The sequence below is a fragment of the Rhyacophila brunnea genome, unplaced genomic scaffold (genome assembly GCF_057557595.1).
Source record: "Rhyacophila brunnea isolate RB1 unplaced genomic scaffold, BYU_Rbru_1.0 scaffold_21, whole genome shotgun sequence".
In the NCBI taxonomy this organism is placed as follows: Eukaryota; Metazoa; Arthropoda; class Insecta; order Trichoptera; family Rhyacophilidae; genus Rhyacophila; species Rhyacophila brunnea.
This window is the reverse complement of record NW_028232871.1, coordinates 20,910,512-20,929,486: the sequence shown is the minus strand read 5'-3', so window position 1 is coordinate 20,929,486 and position 18,975 is coordinate 20,910,512. Positions and strand designations below refer to the sequence as shown.

The 18,975-nt window shown below is 33.0% G+C and overlaps 1 protein-coding gene across 6 annotated transcripts in view; it reads right to left on the bottom strand.

Moving 5' to 3' along the window:
- LOC147070828 (ninjurin-A-like) overlaps positions 1 to 10,576 on the bottom strand; it is a 39,738-nt gene extending 29,162 nt beyond the window's left edge. For 3 of the 6 annotated variants that reach the window (XM_085948820.1, XM_085948822.1, XM_085948823.1), the window contains exon 1: positions 10,324 to 10,460. The gene's annotated coding sequence lies outside the window, so the exon portion shown is untranslated. Of the gene's footprint in view, positions 1 to 10,323 lie in introns of all 6 variants that reach the window. The other 3 variants (XM_085948824.1, XM_085948821.1, XM_085948826.1) reach the window with 2 other exon arrangements.
- Between the last annotated feature and the right edge of the window lie 8,399 nt (positions 10,577 to 18,975).

The window sequence follows — 18,975 nt, the reverse complement described above, 5'->3', positions numbered from 1 at the left end:
ATAGTGTTGTGTTTATTATGTATTGCATAACTAATTCACTTGTACAAAGCTATTGAAATTATGGTTTAATATTAAATTTAATATCTAGCTATTTTAAGCTCATTATTCAAAACATTTTTCTTTGTTTACAATAAAAACGAAGAACATGCGAACCTGCCTAGGTAAAAGGAATCGTCACTATCGGAATAAAATATTATAAACATCTAGATACGTACTTCTTTGCGTAGAGTAAACCTTTTTTTTAATCCTCCGTACGTTTTTTTAACAAAATAATCTAAATATTTGCCGTGATTGATATTTAACAGGTAGGTGTTTTAAAACTCTTCGGATACATAAATTAAAATAATCGATTGAAACGCACAGACAATTACTTACTAAAAACGAAATAGAAAACGTTATAGGTAGCTTAGTTTCTACACTATTTTACCGTTCCCCTTTTGGGAAAATTGAAATTCGAATGTTAAAATAGCACAAGTATTTCAAACATTGGATCTCTTATTGTGGTTTAAATTTAAATAGTGTTCTTTTTAAGATGTAAATTATTTTATTGGAGCTTTCGCAGAATATAGTAAAACATGTATCTATAAAATATTCTGCCAATACAAGTTGAAAACGAAGAAATGTAAGTATTTAATACATACTCGTAGGTATATTGTGTTCTATATAGTAATAAGACAACAACGTGTAATTGTAATACAATCTTTTGTTGCCGCCTTCTATAGAAAGTTGGCGACCAAATTGCAGGATCTACCCACATACAAAGAATTTGGACTATAAATAAGAGGAGCATTATACGCTATTTCTGTTACATATGACATTTGAAATTATAGCAAACACAATATGAAGGTAAACTCCACACGTCATAGTAATGTCGCTCAGTTGCTATATTTTTTTCTTACCCAATGGCTGCCATTTTTTATATTATACATCAGCGATTTCCAAACTGGGAGGCGCGGACTGTTGCAAAGGGAGGCGCGAAATTACAACACAATAATGTACAGTTGACAAGTGCATACTTTATAAAACGGCAGCTAATTATTGTAAACTTCATAAAAATAGTCCTATAAAAGTTAGGTTGTTCGCAATCCTGTATGAAGATATGGAGACTAATTTTATTCTACCTCATTTCTATACTATTGTGCATGGCCCCCTAAGGTGGCAGACAGCGCTCCAGCCATATTTATGCGAAACGGAACTGTCTGCATTAGATGCAATGAAATCCATATATCGAGCCCGTTTAGTAGTACACTCTGTGTAAAATGTATTTAATGAAATAAAGGGGGGGAGGCGCCAAGATTAGATTGTTTTAAAAGGGAGGCGTAGTAACGTAAAGTTTGGAAACCACTGTTATACATTGTTATTACTTGTTCGAGTTTTCACAAATATTATATGATTGTTCAACTAAATAATAATGCTTATCTACTCAACGTGACAGATTGGCTTTTCATACTCCCTAAAAATTGTCAAATAAATTTAATAGCAGTACCTATCGTGAAGTTCTCTGCTAATCAACCTGCAATTCGAAGTCACTTGTATCTTGTATCTAACTCAAACAGTGGCAATTTCTTAAATTTCATACATTTAGGCCCCATCTCTATAGTAGAAGATTTTTTTCAACATCTTTAAGTAAGTACATCCAGCGGTCGAAATAGAAAATTTTACGAACCGGAGCACTCGATAATTTTCCCATATATTAATATAAACATTAACATAGTTATGTAATTGTATGAAAACTTTATAAAAATAAATGTGTTTCATTTTATGTTATATTTAATATTTAGTTCATACGGTCAAATTATTTTTTCCACGAGACAGAGCGATAATTTTGGGGATGTCATGAATTGGAACGGCGCTCCGGTGCGCTCCGACTATTTAGAGCTCTGGGTACAACATCTATGTATTTAATTTTGGACCAGTTGTTGTATCAGATCACCAACGCCACATTCGTCCACTTACGGAGTTTGCTAGGTCAACCTACGCCTATGCTGCATTCTACTTTTACCTGCATTATGAGGTGAAGCACATTATAATTCTCATTGCGGAAAATGTGGCCTAAATATGTGACTTTTAAACGTTTGATAGTAGATATAGGTCCTTTTGACTTATTGGCTCGGCTTGTAATGGCAAATTGTAAACAATGATAATCTAATTTATTATAATGCATGGGTTTAAATTATAATGAAAGAGTTATAATGCTTATCCAAAATAAAATTTAATTTTATGAATAAAACTGTCACTTGATTTACATGACTAATTTTAAACGACTCATATTTTAAAAAAATCCCCCGCTAAAGTAGGTGTTTGTTTTAATAAAAATGGAAAGATTTATTCATATAATATATACTTACCTAGTTTATAATCAAACAAAACCACAAGAACGACATCGTATTCAAATTGTAAAACTGAGACACAGTCTGTGCCACGTTTTATGATTAGTGATTAGGCTTTTTTTATTTCGCTGACAAACAAGATAAAAAAAACCACGAAAATAGTATGTCATTACAAGCGTGAGAGACTATTCTAAATGCCTTAAAAATGAATTATTGTCAGGTACCTAGTGCTCGTGGAAGACTATTTTTACAACGTTTTTATTAGCTCGTATTCTTATTTGTCCGGTGGTTGTTTATCCAGTACAAATCTTGCAATCGATTTTTAACTAACTTCCCGACTAGCTATACATTTTAAACTTTTAGTATATAGCTGAACACGATGCCAATGTATTCTTTTAATACTTTTAGCCATCTTTAAGCAGAATTGAATTCATTTTCAGTTAATTCTGTTTTGTATGAAAAGTTATTTCGGAAGAAATCCGTAATCCAATCCACTATTATTGGTTGCGAAGTGGATGGTCCTGGCAACTAAATTATTAACATATACGTGCGTTACTAAGGAAATCAAAATGACATTTCAGTATTCTATATTTGTTTGTTTTTAATTACAAGTTTGAGCATATTGAGCATAATATATATAATATAAATAGAAAATTTAAAACGTTGTATACTATTATACCGATTGGTTTGTATTTAAAAGTACCTACTCATTAGAAATAAATCAAACTAACGCCATAGTATACGAATTCGAGAATACAATTGAGATATTTGAAACATTCATAGACAATGTAATTCAATATTATTATGATAGTTAGGTAATAAAATATTATTGTTTTTGGTCAGTTAAGTTTGAATTTCGATTCGAATATAAGTAGGTACTTATATAATTTGTCTTGTCTTTTAATCGGATCCTGCATGTATATACATACATTCATACATACAATGAGATGGAAATCAGAATTGTTAACATTAATTCGACTTGTGAAACTGCATAATAATATAAAATAGTAAAAAAAATCAACATTCTTGAATGTGGTTCGAACCTGTTCACTTTTCAAGCGGCGACGCTTAGCTGATGCTTCTTCCGCATTCATGTTTCAATTTTTTATAATTATATATTAGATAACATCAACTTCTTATCTAAATACCATTTTGTTGATTTTTAACACTTTCACTTCGATTTATCCACTCGCGAAATCTTTTCAATTTGAATCATGCATATTCTTATAGAAATTGACATTTTTTTATACGTTTTCCTCAATCTGTCACACATTAATTATAATGTCATTTAATACTGTCTACCTATACACTCTATACCAGTGGTTCTAATGTGCGGCCGCCGGCCACCAGAGGATTTTGTTGCGGCCACCGACATCATTTTCAGTATTTAATTTAATTAACTGGGCTAACGTTAAATATTCGTTATTGGAAATTAGTCATAACCAAGTACTTAAAAACCATTTTAATAATACCACGGTTGGAAAATTTTGGTCGAAGTTATACGTTGACCAAGAATCAAGTCAATTCAAAGAATAGGCAACAATTGTTTTATTAATATTGACGATTTTTTCCTACTACTGTATACTGTGAAAGACCATTCAGTGTAATGCACTTCATAAAAAACAAATATCGAAGCCAGTTGACAGATGTAAACTTAGAAGCAGTCATGCGGCTCGCATTGGAAAAAAGGAGTATTGAGCAATTTCCATTTGCATTATTTTAAAATAAATATATATGTAGGTACTGAAATGTTCAAATGTCTTTAATTCAGTGGACTTGTCTATAAATAAATTGATCCATTTTTTAGTAAATAAAATTTAGCTTAATTTTTTTCAATCACAATAAAAGTGAAAATTGGTGCGGCCACCAGACGTTTCCATAGAACTGTCAATGTCAATTGTGCGAACCACTGTGAGAACCACTGCTCTATACTATATACTCGGAACTGTGCATCTGTCAAACTATTATAAGAGTAGATATCGTATAATATTTTTTTTTCACGACCCGATTAAAATAAACGATTCTTTTATTTGCGTGTCAGTTTATTTTTCAAACTTTGAATTAGCGTTTACGTGTATGTTTTCGCTCATTGAGAAGATTTCCCTGCATTATTAATGACAAATGGGATTGTATTTATTAAAATTAATAATATTATTATGTGCGTATGACTTTATTGTGCACGCTGATGGATGATAAAGGGGACTCATTATAATGTATGTAGCATTATCATCAGAATGAGTAATGTTTCATTACAAAAGTACGTCGATAGTTTTATAATGTTATCATTTGACTCACAAAACCAAAACCACAAAAAAATGTTTTCGAACGTATTAAAGTTTCCGTCTCGAAATAGCCACTTCTTTCCTTAGAAACAGGTTGTGAATATATTGTCCGTAATAGGTACGTACTTCCTCGAATACAATACAATTTTATCCTATTTCGAGCACGTACTGAGCAAACTTAATTGGACACACTTTTTTTATGTACAATTACCTAGCTGTTTGGATTATTGAACCTCAACTATCAAATCCAAAAGTCAGAATAGAATCTCGCAAAAACGTTTTTTTATATTCACATTGGTACCCACTAATGCGTTTCAAATTTTAGTTTTGGTGCTGTAGGTATACGAGACGTTCTCTATTAGAAAATTTTGTTCTGTTTTTAAATCTGATCCAAAATGGCAGACATTTAAAAGCATTTCAATTAGCACATTTTTATAACAACATTAAAGTTTAAACTATCCGTTCTTTCCAGCTAGAAAAAAATGTAGATGCTGTAAGACGTAGATACGAGGGTGGGTCAATAATTCCTTAGAAAAAAGCATTAAAACAGGTTTTATTTTTGTATTTTTTTTTTATTTCTCAACATAATTTCCTTGGAGCTCAATACACTTGGTTAGACGTTTCTCAATTTTTTTTAAACCGTCAGAAAAATAAGTTTTCGGAAGGTCCTCAAAATAAGCATTTGTCCGATCGATGACTTCTTCATTTGAAAAAAAACGTTGTCCACTTAGCCATTTTTTTAAGTTTGGGAAAAGGAAAAAGTCACTGGGGGCTAAATCTGACGAATACGGTGGGTGGTCGACCAATTCAAACTTTAATTCTTCAATTTTAGCCATTGATCGTAAACATGTGTGAACACGGGCATTGTCCTGATGAAAGAGGATTTTTTTCCTGTTTAAATGAGGCCGTTTTTCTTCAATTTTGTTTTTTAGCTGGTCCAATAAAGATGCATAATAATCCCCTGTTATTGTTTTTCCTTTTTCCAAATAGTCAACGAAAATAATTTCACGTGCATCCCAAAATACAGTAGCCATAACCTTACCAGCTGATTTTACGGTTTTCGCCTTCTTTGGACATGGTTTGCCTTCGCAATCCACTGCTTTGACTGTTCTTTCGTCTCGGGAGTATAGTGGTGTATCCATGTTTCATCTACAGTCACAAAGCGACGAAAAAATTCATCCGGATTGCGTTGCATGAGCGACAACAGGGCTTTAGAGGCCACCACCCTATTGCGTTTATTGTCGACTGTGAGCAAACGCGGCACCCATTTTGCAGAAATATTTTTCATGCCCAATTTGTCATGTAAAATAGAAATGACGATACCTTTTGAGATCCCTGTAACCTCAATTATCTCACTCAACTTTAATCTTCGGTCACTTAACACCATATCGTGGATTTTATTGATCATTTCTGGTGTAGTCACCTCTACAGGACGTCCTGAGCGTGGTTCATCCTTTGTTGATGTACGACCACGTTTAAATTCATTTAACCAGTTATAAATAGTTGCAAGTGAAGGAGCAGATATGCCGTGAACTAAATCCAACTCATTTTTTATTTCCTTTGATGTTAACCCTTTTATATTAAAATGTTTAATAACAACTCTAAACTCAATTTTCTCCATTTTCCATTTTTCCATTTTCCACAAGCAATTTTTTTTTTTAAATGTACGAGAAACACACAACAACCCGACCAATCTAATTGAAACTTCGCAGCATACTGAATCGGTAGTGCCGCTGCATGAAAACAAACCGCTTGCAGTACTAGTCGCGCCACCTGTCGGCTTTTCTAAGGACTTATTGACCCACCCTCGTACCTAATACTATTGTTGTGGAATGTTTTGCAATAATGATATTAATAGTTTATACTTTATACCAGTCATAGTTCAATGTCTGCTTACTTTTTTTTTACTTCAACTTAATAAATATGACATGTTTGTAAATAATTCTGTCTTCTTTTTACGCTCGTTCAATGATGTTACGTTATGTCAACAACACAGTGTGCTAAAAAAGAAGAATACGTAATTCGTGGAGCGATTAAATCGAAAATCATCTATCTATTTATACAACCTTACTAATTATGTTTATTTCCGTTCAATTCCCCCACCCTATAGTTTCCCAGTTTCCCTATCGGAAAACAAACTGGCAATATTAATTTTGTTTATACATACTTTGAAATAATTCAATTAGAACGGGGTTTAAAAATACATTTCAAGTGTCAGATCGCAAGTTGAGAAAAAACACATGTCATAGTCAGTTGATTTATGTGTGTAGGTAACTATTATAAATTATAATGGAAAAATCATCTATCGAAATAGGCAAAACAAAATCAGCACCACTCGAAGTATTGAGCTGGAGATATTATAAATATTATTATACTGTGATATTTATTGAATATGGATAGCTTTTGCTAATCGACGTCAAAAAATGTCATTTTCACAATAAAATGTTATTTCTATCTGCTATTGTGGTGTATTTTTCCAGCGTATCACTACGTTATACCTATAATGGCCTCGATTTAAATATTTTATCACGTGTCATGGTAGCTTCAATAATATTTTTTTTATTCAAACTTAGATATTAGTTTTGCTAACACTGTATTTTTTTTGTGCAAGAAATTTACCAATCAATAGGTGTAAATTATTAAGATATATTATGCTTCGACATAATAGCGACCATGACACTGATAATATTATATTAGAATGACCGTAGAGTAAAATGAATAGATACATAAGTACATCTTTTTAAGATTGCATCAAAATTCATAATCATTAAAATCCCGGCAATTTTACTTAAAGACCTTCAAAATGTATGACAAAATTAACACTAATAAACACAGTGTGCCGTTTAATTTTATCATTCGTCGCTTGACACTGTAATAATTGCATAATTACTCTTTTAATTTTAATTACTGCCATATTGTACAGTACAGATAGTAGCCAATTGAGGAAAATTATTTCAGACGTATTGTCTATTATTCACAATTGGCGTTTATTTTTTCATGAATAATATTACGTTATTTTATTACTTATTATACCTATTAGATGTTATTATACATGGTAAGCTTTTACAATATTGGCACAGAGCTTCCGGCAAGAAACAGATTAGCAAATAAATTGATATCATACTAGTTATAGATAAAACTTGAATAATTGTATATTATTATAGCTATACGGACATATTGTGATAACAACATTAACATACATCATTAAAAGTCCTTATTCACAATATTAATATATTATGATTATCATCAATAAATTAATCCTGCATATGAGGAAGGTACATTAACTTGGTAAATACAAATATACCGTATCTTTTAAAATGAATTTATTAACGGAATGTAATGTCCATAACTAGTATTGTATTTGAAGTTTACCTTGATAGAAGTCGTGTTTTGTGCATACAAAATAAATGATTTAATAAAAAAAAATATAGTGACTGGTTTCATCATTGAAAACTGCAGCTATCATTAATTTGCATTCTTGTGAGATAGCTATTAATAGACTTAAACGAGGATCAAATGCACTGCATTTTGCATTAATTGTAATGAAGTGATTTACCCAAAGAATTAGTTATTAGCTACAACCGCTAATAATATCATTAAAAATGAAGTACTATAAAATTCATGATATATAAATGTTCATAACACAAGACAAACACATTTATTAGAAGTAAAATAGTTACCTACACTGAATGTGGCTTGAACCAATAACCATGGCCCCTAAATCATGTAGCGGGCCCGCAGGCTAGGATCTTTGCAGGGCCCCCCTACCTATCGCTAAGGATAAAGGAACTGTGATGCTCTACAGTAGCGTTTTTCAAATGGTGTACGTGGTAAAATTAATGTGTATATTTAGTGTTTTTTTTGTATAATACAACCATTTGAATTATAGAGTTGTCGAGTATCGATACACAATTAAAAATTGTATCGTACAAGCACATACTTTTAAATAATAACCTTATTGAAGGAAAATTGCACCGCAGGCGACTTTTTTTACTGTTAGAACAAATTTGTGTTGTGTGTTTATCTCACTTTTGTGGTCGACTCACCACGCCGGGCCCCTCCTGAGTCCAGGCCCCTAGGCTAGAGCCCTGTCAGCCCCCCCTTTGTGAGGGCCATGCCGATAACCATCACAATCTATGTATCTACGTATGTCTGATTTGTTACGAAAGTTGTGAATATTCAATAGAGAATTCGTCAGCCAAAAATATGAATACTTTGTTCCTTTGAAATAGGTCAATTTTATTATCATCGGAGGAGGTTTTTTTTGAAACGCAAGAGACGTTCGCTTCGTCAGAGGGTTCGAAAAACTTAAATAAATACGTATTTCTCACAATATACTTTTATTATGTATGTATTAAAAAAGAAAAATAATCATTGAGATGCAACAGTGATCATTGTAATAATATAAATACAGATATAAGTATAATATTATAAAGAGACACTGTTATATTATTTTCTTACATGCGGCAGATAAAAGATGGTCTAAATGTATTAATCGGAGTCGAAAGCTAAGATATTATAATATTATGTTCATTTTGCTGTGTGTATTATCAAATTTAATTGAAATGCATGGCGCGATGATGTCAACATTGTGACACGGGCCAAACCAAGAGCACAAACAAGTTTCGGTGCGGCGGACTAGCCCAGAAAACACCGTAAATTTTGACGGCCAATGCCAATAAAATATTTTGTCATATATTTTCAGTTTTCCCGTTCGTAGAAATACCTGGACGGAAACGAAATTGCGAGAATTCAATATGTGTAATATTATTTTAATATATACTATTAGTTTACAGTGGCAACACCAAACAAATGTTTTCTTCCTGCAGCATTTTATTTAGTCTATGCTTCCTACCTACAATTAATAATTATTTAAATAAAAGTAGATAGTGTTCCAAAATCAAAATATATAAACCTGCATACTAGATGAATTTCAAGGGAAAATATGTTTTTACCACTTCTACCCTAGAGAGAGACTTTATATTGCGAAGTAGGTAACCTAATCTAAATTCAAAAGTTGTTTGCTTATAAATTAACCATTAGGTGATTAGGGGGTGGGGTGGTAGGACGTCACAAACTACAATGCCTTCGATTCCAATACACACGGATTATAAATTCGAATACAATATCAACATCGAGACGAGATTCAAATAATTATTATCATTAGCCCCATATCGGGAGATACCTACGTATGTGGTGTTTCGTGATGCTGTCTATCGTGCGGTTAACAAATTTGCTTAAGAATGATGTATATTATTATGTTGTGAAACTATTGAATGAATAATTCGGTTTTATAATTTATTTGTTAATGTGTATGCACAATTTAAACACAAAAATTGTAATGCTATGATAGTTTACGATTTACAAAATAAATAAATAAATAAATAAATAAATAAATAAATAAATAAATAAATAAATAAATACAACAGTAAAGTTATTATTATTATTGGCAGGTACTAACTACCTGATAAACTAGGTCAATTTGGTCATTGATGTAGGTATTTCAGTAGTTCCAAAATCATACCCAAACTTTCACTAAGAAATAAAATAAACATACATACTTGCAATTAATAATTATTACAGTACGCTTGTTGGGAAAATAATCAGATATTTTTATCTACACGGAGAATACATAGGTACATAACAAATAACATATTATTTTGTATAGAAAGAAATAATTTCTTTAATAATAGATAGTTGTTCACACTTACGACTTTTTCTGGTCAGATGGGTAGGTACGTTCCAAATTCAAAAACAACACTGAACCAATGATGGATGATACACCAAAAAGTAAACCGCTTTTTTCACTCAGGCCAAAAATCCAGTATTTATAAAAATAGACTTCGGTTTACTAAAAATAATAACAATTTTATAAAACCGGTTAACTTGTTCATACTTTTTTTGGATTATTAGTTTAAGCGACTGATACGCGGCCAACTAATTCGGCGTTCAGATGAGAACTGAAAATAAAATACGTCGGCAAGATTATAAATGAATGCCGGTTTCTACTTCTACTGCGTTGGCGCGGTTTTGCCGAACGTATTTTTGCGACGTCACAACACAACGAGAGTACGGCGTGCACGGCTTCTCAAACTTAATTGGTGATTCCATAATATTCAGGTTGGTGGGACAAAATATAAGATATTTTGTATTTTACTGTAATTTTTATAGGATTCCTCAACAAATAATGTGATTTTTCGACTGTCTCGAATTCGTCTTATAATATACTTATCATTTTAAAGAATTGCGAAATTCCGCCGGGAGCTTTTTCTTGCGTTACATCTCCGATTTTTTTACTGGCGAATTTTTAAATTAAAGTAAAGGACTTTTTTTAAGCTTTTGTTGCACTAAAAAATCATTAATTTAATAAATTTTATACGGAATGAAGCCCGAGGGCTTTTTTGTCAGATTTTTTTTACCGGCGAATTTAGATACTAAACTTACTTAATTCAAAATTCAGAAATAATAATAAATTATATCTCTTTGGAAATATGTAATAGTATTATTATTATATTCTACTAATGAGGATTCGCCGCTATCAGGGAACTTCGCTACTTGACCACCTTCAGCCAGTCTTTGCCTCGTCCTTCACTACAAATCCACAACGCGTAGGTGCTAATGTAATGTTATATTATCTCAATAAGAAGATCCACAACACCCATGCTTTTAATATAATATAATATATTTGGATACTGACGAGGAATCTAATAGTAAAGGTTTCAGATCGATATGATCGTTATTAAAAAAAGTTTGTTTTTTAAAGAACGTTGTATGTGAATCCATCAGACAGTACCGAACCGCCACCATACTTAAGTAGAATATATTATTGTCTCCGGATTAGCACATTTATACCGAATTAAAAATACATATTAGACGTTTGAACGTAAAAGCGTGACGAAAATATTTTATATCAAAACAGACGTAAGTATACATATTTAAAATAATTATTAATTGCGATTTTTCATGTTATTTGCCAATTCTAGGTATGTAGTTTAAAATATAAATTATTATTTGTTTTTCTATGGTGTTGCGTTGTTAAATCATCCCCTGATAGTTATCTTTGATACCGAAGAAAACAGATTTTACAAGTCATATAAATTACAGAGATGATGGCAGTGACGTCCCGTGGGGGTAGGCAGATTGAGCGTCGCTTGGGGGCGGCAGTTACTCGAAGGGCGGCAAATCGAGGAGAATCAGGTATGTATAGGTATATAGAAATAGCTACCTAAACTTAGTAATAACGAAAATATCTTTCCATTAGAAGAAAAGCTACACGGATCGCCCTTAATTCATCAAGACACAGAAAATTAATGTATAGCAAACATGAAATATAAGAAACTACTGTATTAACAACGTCAAAAAATCTCCAGTTTTGGGGGAAAATATTTAAATATTTAATTTTGTTAGTTTTAGTGGTAGGTAGGTATATATTTTTTTAATAATTTACCCATACAATACATTTCTTAGATATTGGAGACATGAAAGGATGATAAAATAATTACAAGATAAAAAGAACTGTTTATATACAACGTTTTTAAATTTTCTGTTGAATCATATAAACTTGACGAGCTTAAACGATCAAAAAAAATGTACTTGATAGAAATAATACTGAAATGTCATTTTGACATTCATATTGATTTCCATAGTAACACACGTATATATTAATAATTTAGTTGCTAGGACCCTAGACCCCTAGCAACCAGTAATAGTGGATTGGATAACGGATTTCTTCCGAAATAACTTTTCATACAAAACAGAATTAACTGAAAATGAATTCAATTCTACTTAAAGATGCCTAAAAGTATTAAAAAATGCATTGGCATCGTGTTCTGGTATATTATAAAAGTTTCAAATGTCTAGCTAGTCGGGAAGTTAGTTAAAAATCGATTGCAAGATTTATACCGGATATACAACCACCGGACAAATAAGAATATGACCTAATAAAAAACGTTGTAAAATACTGTATAAAAAATGGGGCGGCATTTTGTCTAGGGACGTCACTCGATGATGGTAAGCAATTGTCAATGATGGTAAGTAATACAAAAAATAGAATGTACTTACATCGAAACGAAATTGTCTAGAGGCATGAAGTTGTCTTGTTATCACAATCTTAACAATCATGGCGTTAATGTTTGGGAACCACTGCGACTAGTAAGTAGCTTTTTTGTAATAGCCACTGTGTTTATTGTGATTCACGGATTTTCGCATCCATATTTCCGTGCGATAGTAAATGCCGAAGGACAATCGCTTCTCGTTTCGCGTCGCCGGGGTTTTCCGAGCAAATACTTCGTACCATGTGAGCGGCTGCCAAAAAAATACCCCGCGAAAATTGTATGATACAGATTCTTTGTTTGAATTATGATATTATTAACAGATGCGGTAGCCATTTATTTGTTTTACTAATAACTGCGAAAGACGTGAGTAATGTCAAACTGAAATTTTGATTAAATACTTTTACGCAGAACTGTAGTTATCTCAAATTTAACTTTGGAATGATAATAATTACTTTCTGGAAAGTGAGATTAATTTTATTTTTAAATATTAGAATATTATCATTTAGTTGCGCTGCTATCCACCTACCTACATTATACTGTGGTCTGTGACCATTAGCAGCGAAGGGTGCCCGTCGAAGGTATGTAGGGTATGGTAGGTAATTAAAAAACATTCTAAAACAGCCATATCTACAGATCTTGAATTTGAATTTTGCTCATCTTCAGTATTTTACTGAACAGTAAATATTAGGTAAGTATGTTTTACCTTTTTATAATAAATATTAAATTTCATGAAAAAGGCAACAGGCAGTAAAATAGATATTTATAAAAAGTTGTTCCTAGCCGTGATTCCAACTCGGAATAGAAAATTCTACTGTCCCTGTAGGGTAGTTGATATTTATAAAAATTACATTACTATGCGCACGTTGGGCTAAAATATGTACAACCTCGGGTCTCGTGATAGTATAGTATGACACTGATTTAGACGTTGTGTGTGTATGTATGCATGAAAAGGTCGAAATCACAACTTGTAGCCTGTTTTAGATTGTTTAGTGCCATGTACTTGTCGGTTTGGCTAAGAAAGCGGAAAATCAATTATCTATAATGCATACAAACAGACAAGTCTCGTTAATTATATTATTTTGACTTGTAGAATACAAAAAATGAAGTTATCATTTAAATACGTTAATCGGCAATTAATAGAATTTAAATAAATAATAGCCTAGTATGGAGTCTTAGCTGGACATTAATTTGACACCTCGTTAAATAAATGTTATAATAATAATAAATGCCAACTGTCAAATTTTAAATTATGGTGGATTTATAGTGTTTAGCTGTTAAGTATATACTTATGTACGCGCGTTAGAAGTTAAACTTCTTTGGCGTAACAAAACAAAAACAAAACTTGTGATAAACTAGATTCTTCGTCTAGCTCTTAATTATCTTGTTAAATTACACACTCAATAAAAATGACCGCTTATTGGAACGCCGTTGGTTTATTTCTATGCACTTTAACTTATATTACTAAATTATATAATTATTTATCGTTGTTTTTATTTTTATAATAACAACTGCCACTATGACGTTTAATATAATACTTTGTTTACGTAAGGAATTGCAAACGGCCGACAATAATAAATTCGCTGCCTAGCAACGGAACAATTCTAAACTATAATATTATACAGTATAATCGTCACGATTGGAGTATCATTTTGTGGCGTAATGGTTGTGCGTTCGGCTGATAACCGAACAATCGTTGATTCGAATCCAATCGAGTGTGTTTTGTTGTGTGAAAAAATAAATGTGTTACATGTCACACGCCAAAAATACACTCTGATCTAATTTTCCAAACGCGCCAAAAGAAGTATAACTTCAAAAATAAATACATAGATGCGCGCTTTGATACGAAAATTATTGATGTGATCTTTTCTCCTGTGGTATAATATTAAAATATTATATTATATTATGTTATATTATTGGTTATAATAATATAATCAGGCCACATTATATTTCCACACAGCCAAGCTTTTTGAAACGAAGGAAAGGCAGAATTTTTTCAGACAATAATGGAAGCTGTCTACAAGGTTGTCAACCGTTTGGCCAGGGTTGTCCCGGAAAAGAATGTCCTATCCAGGATGCCGGTTGAACTACAACCCAGACACAACATATCCCTGATTTTTGAGGACACCGAATAGTATAACCCACAAAGTTTGGAGGGAAAGAAGGAAAAGCAATAATTAATTAAATTTATTCAGGTATACTGAGTCAGTTGGTAATTTACATATAAGTACTACGTTGTTGCGTAATAAAACATTTCTTGTGGATTTATAATGAATCATTCATTGGGTTTCGACACCTTTACTTTGTTTTATATCAGTGGTGCATAACCTGCGACCCCCCATATTATTTATTACTGTACAGTGTACATCATTATAAATCTTAGCATATAGATTATAGGCTATTGATTTTTAAACTCGTTTCGTTTCAATGCATCCAGAATACTTATATAAATTCGATGCTCTTAAAAAATATCAGTTAGTGGTTAGTGAGATATACCTATGAGCCGAACTACGTCCATATTAAAATTGCCAGCCTTAAACAGTATTCAAATTCTCCTATTTTCAATTTTTAGTATAAAATTGTAAGTTTCTAAATATATTATCTACATTTTATGTACCTAACCACAGAACAGATAATAAATAGAATTTCGATAGGTTATATACCAAACAGTAAATTTTGACGTAGGGTTTTGAATGTGTGAGTGTCCTACAAAAATGAACCACGCATTATATACGTGTAATAGTGTGTGTAATACACCGATATTAATTGGGTATTTATGCATAAACCGAGAGCAGTTGTCAGTATTCGACTTATGACGTATTCTTCCTTACTCGAGATCGGTTGCCTGCTTCTCCTTACGCGTTGGGTATTTCTGTTGCCATTATTCCTGAGTTCCCTGTACCTAACGAATTTAAGTATTTTTCTTCTCAGCTACTTATCTTAAATGTACGAAACAATGTAAAATTCTGTTACAAGGGGTGGCTAACAAGGCTCTAGCCTGGGGGCCCGGGCTCAGGAGGGGCCCGGCGAGGCCGGCCAGTCGACTAGATAAGTCAGATAAATTTGCTTTAATAGTTAAAAAAAGTCCCCTGCGTATTTTCCTTCAATAATGTTATTAGGTACTTAACATTATATGGCTGACACTCCACAACTCCTTAATTCAAATAGATGTAAGTATTAAAATATACAACAAAAAACACTAAATATACACGTCATTAATTTTACCGCGTACACCATTTGGAAAACGCTACTGTAGAGCATTACACGCTGCTAGAGATAGGTAGGGGGGCCGCCAAAGATCCTAGCATGGGGGCCCGTTTCAGGATGTGGGGGCCATGATTAGAGTAGTCGCAGTATGTCCCAAGAAACATCCATTCAACTATCCATAGTATTTATTATATGTCCTTCCTTTATCGTCTGCCTTTCAGAATGTGCCAGCCTAAGGGACAAATATACGGCATCGCAGATCTATTCATCACATATTGTATTATATTCCAATTGTATATATTTGGAATCATTTCACTTGGTGAGCTATCCTCATCTCAGCCCTATGATATAATCGATATTATCTTCTTAAAACCATATTTGAAACCAGCTTATACCTAGGTACTTATGTGCTTTTCAAAAACAATTTGTATATTGTGTCAGATAACGACTTCGTTTGAGGTTGAAACCGGAGGGTTGGAGCGGACCCTTTTTTGAGTTGCTCCGCTCCGGGACCTAATACTTGGTACAACTTCGCTCCAGGGTCTGTCCGCTCCGGGTAAAAAGTTTTAATACGTATGATATTTTAAAAAATACGTAGTTTTGAAAGAAGGTTTATTATTCGTCCATTTTATTGTTAATTCAATTAAACAAAAGCGACAGCAAATCGTCTTTCATTATCTGCCTCTTCTGTCAAAAAGGTGAAGTTATTTATCACTCGGCAGTGTTGCCGTATTTCAAGTAATTCCAATGTTGCATACGTGTCAAATACAATATTTTCATTGGATTTTAGGACAAAAATTTAATAATAAAAAATAACATCCGGAGCAGTAGCAACTACAAATTTTCGGTGCTCCGAGTAAATCCCCATTGCTCCACTGCTCTGTGCTCCTGCTCCGAGCTCTGATTGAAACAACAATGGGATCTATATTATATTATTAGTATCACCCTAACGGTGTGGTGTGTATCAGCGCATTGAATTAAGATTGTTCAAAAAGCCTGCGGTGCCATAGGGCTCCCGACGCGCAGTTTAAATATTACTGGATAGCCTGTTGATAAATTTAACCAGGTCATTTTATTTTTAACTTTAAATTGTTATGTGCTTCAACAGATATCATTTGCTATAAATATAATGCAGTGTAGACTTCGTGTGCGAGTTGCAGAATAATGGCCAATTAAACAACAGGTGTCTTCCTGAAAAGCAGTCTTCGGTAACAAGACAAAACAGAACATGAATAAACAGAACAGCCAGGAAAAAAAATCAAACATTCATTTTTGTCGTATCTGTTTATTAATTAAATACTTACCTACTTATAAAACTTAAGTTTATAAATGATATAAATATAAATATTTAATGTATATGTGTTGGCCATTCGGCGCAAAAACCTCAATTTATCTGCTTGATTTTGATAATTATGCAAAACTCCGCAGTATTTATAAACTCATTATTTCGTTGTACCTAGTCACACAAGTATTTTGAACATATTGGATTGATTATAACGAGATATATCGAGCTTTCCAGAAACACTGAGTTGGGTCCAGTTTAATAATTAAGGATTTCCAGCGATTAAGAATGTAGAAATTATAGAATTTGTTTTTTACGGCGTATTGAAAACCTGTGTTATTAAAAATGTAAACAACATATTATCGAGATACGACATTTTCAATATTAAATGTTATATTATTTTTCCTGAAAGGTCATAGTTATATTTATCGGTTTTGTCACCGTTCTGTTTATTCATGTTCTGCTATAATTATTAGGTATCATGTTGTGTTTATTCATGGATCCGCAGTTTTCAGAGCAACCCTAAGGCGTAAAGCCCACTTAACGGAGCGAGTGGGGCTCTCGCGCAAAATTTTACAAGTGGCGTGTAAATCATCGAAAATACAACGTAATCAAATACGCCAGCGCACACTGGATTTGACGACGCCTTGTGCCCGCCTGCCCCATGAGTCACCGTCACCGCTTCTCAGCGATACGACTTAACGAAAATACAACGTAGTCCATTCATTGAACACGGCAAGCAAAATCACGCTCCTCGAAGCGTCGTCGATAGACGGGCGAGAAGCCATTATTTAAGAACAGTAAACTCTTTGTTTAGTAATTGCGTGTCCGATATTAATTACAAGCCCCGAGAAATTTAATAATATTTTTATTGCTTTGTTATGAGAGACGCTGATAATAATAATTATTTTGTGCTCCTTGAGCCCCTTATTACATAGGTGAAGGGTAATGCGCGGGTGGGAGGGGGCCTACTCAGTAGTGAGCGCACCGAACGCTTTTTTGGTGGGCTTTCTTTTTTTGGAAGTCGTGTATACCGTTTCCAGCGCCTTTACCCTATTGTACCCACTGCAGAATATATCGCGACGGAAATGTTAAGGTGTTATAATTCTAGGCAATTGAGATAATTACATAGAATGGCCAAGATAATAACTAGGTAGGTACTCAATAATCTCGGCGCGATATGGAATAAAGGCGCATAACTAATTAAATATACGACCCAGTATTATTCAAATAACCGATAACTTGAGGGTAGATAATATACATATTACCAGTGACGTCCCGTGGGGGTAGGCAGATTGAGCGTCGCTTGTTGAGTCGGCGGCAGTTACCCAAAGGGCGGCAAATCGAGGAGAATCATTAGGTATATAATATAAGAATAGCTACCTAAACTTAGTAATAACGGAAATATCTTTCCATTAAAAAAGTCATCTCGCTGGTTGGAAACAAGATGTATTAATTAGGTAATTACCTACTATAAAAGTTTTAACAGGACTTTATTTTTTTGTCGGATTCGCGATGTCTAGTTTACTTCCGTTGTTCTTGGACGTCACGTTCTTGGTGAGCAGCAATGACACGTGGAGATTTGCGAATTATATTTGAATTATAGATAGGTACATACCTACTAACATAATTTAAAATTTATCCTATGTTTGCCAGTCACTCGCGAGTTTTGGAAGTTGTCAAGTTTATTTTTAAATGTACCTATCTGAAACCGTAGACTCGCAATATTGTCTATTGAAGCAGAGATGGCATTTTAATTAGATTTAGTTGGTAATGTATCCATACAACACACTTCTTAGATTTTGGAGACTTGAAAGATGATA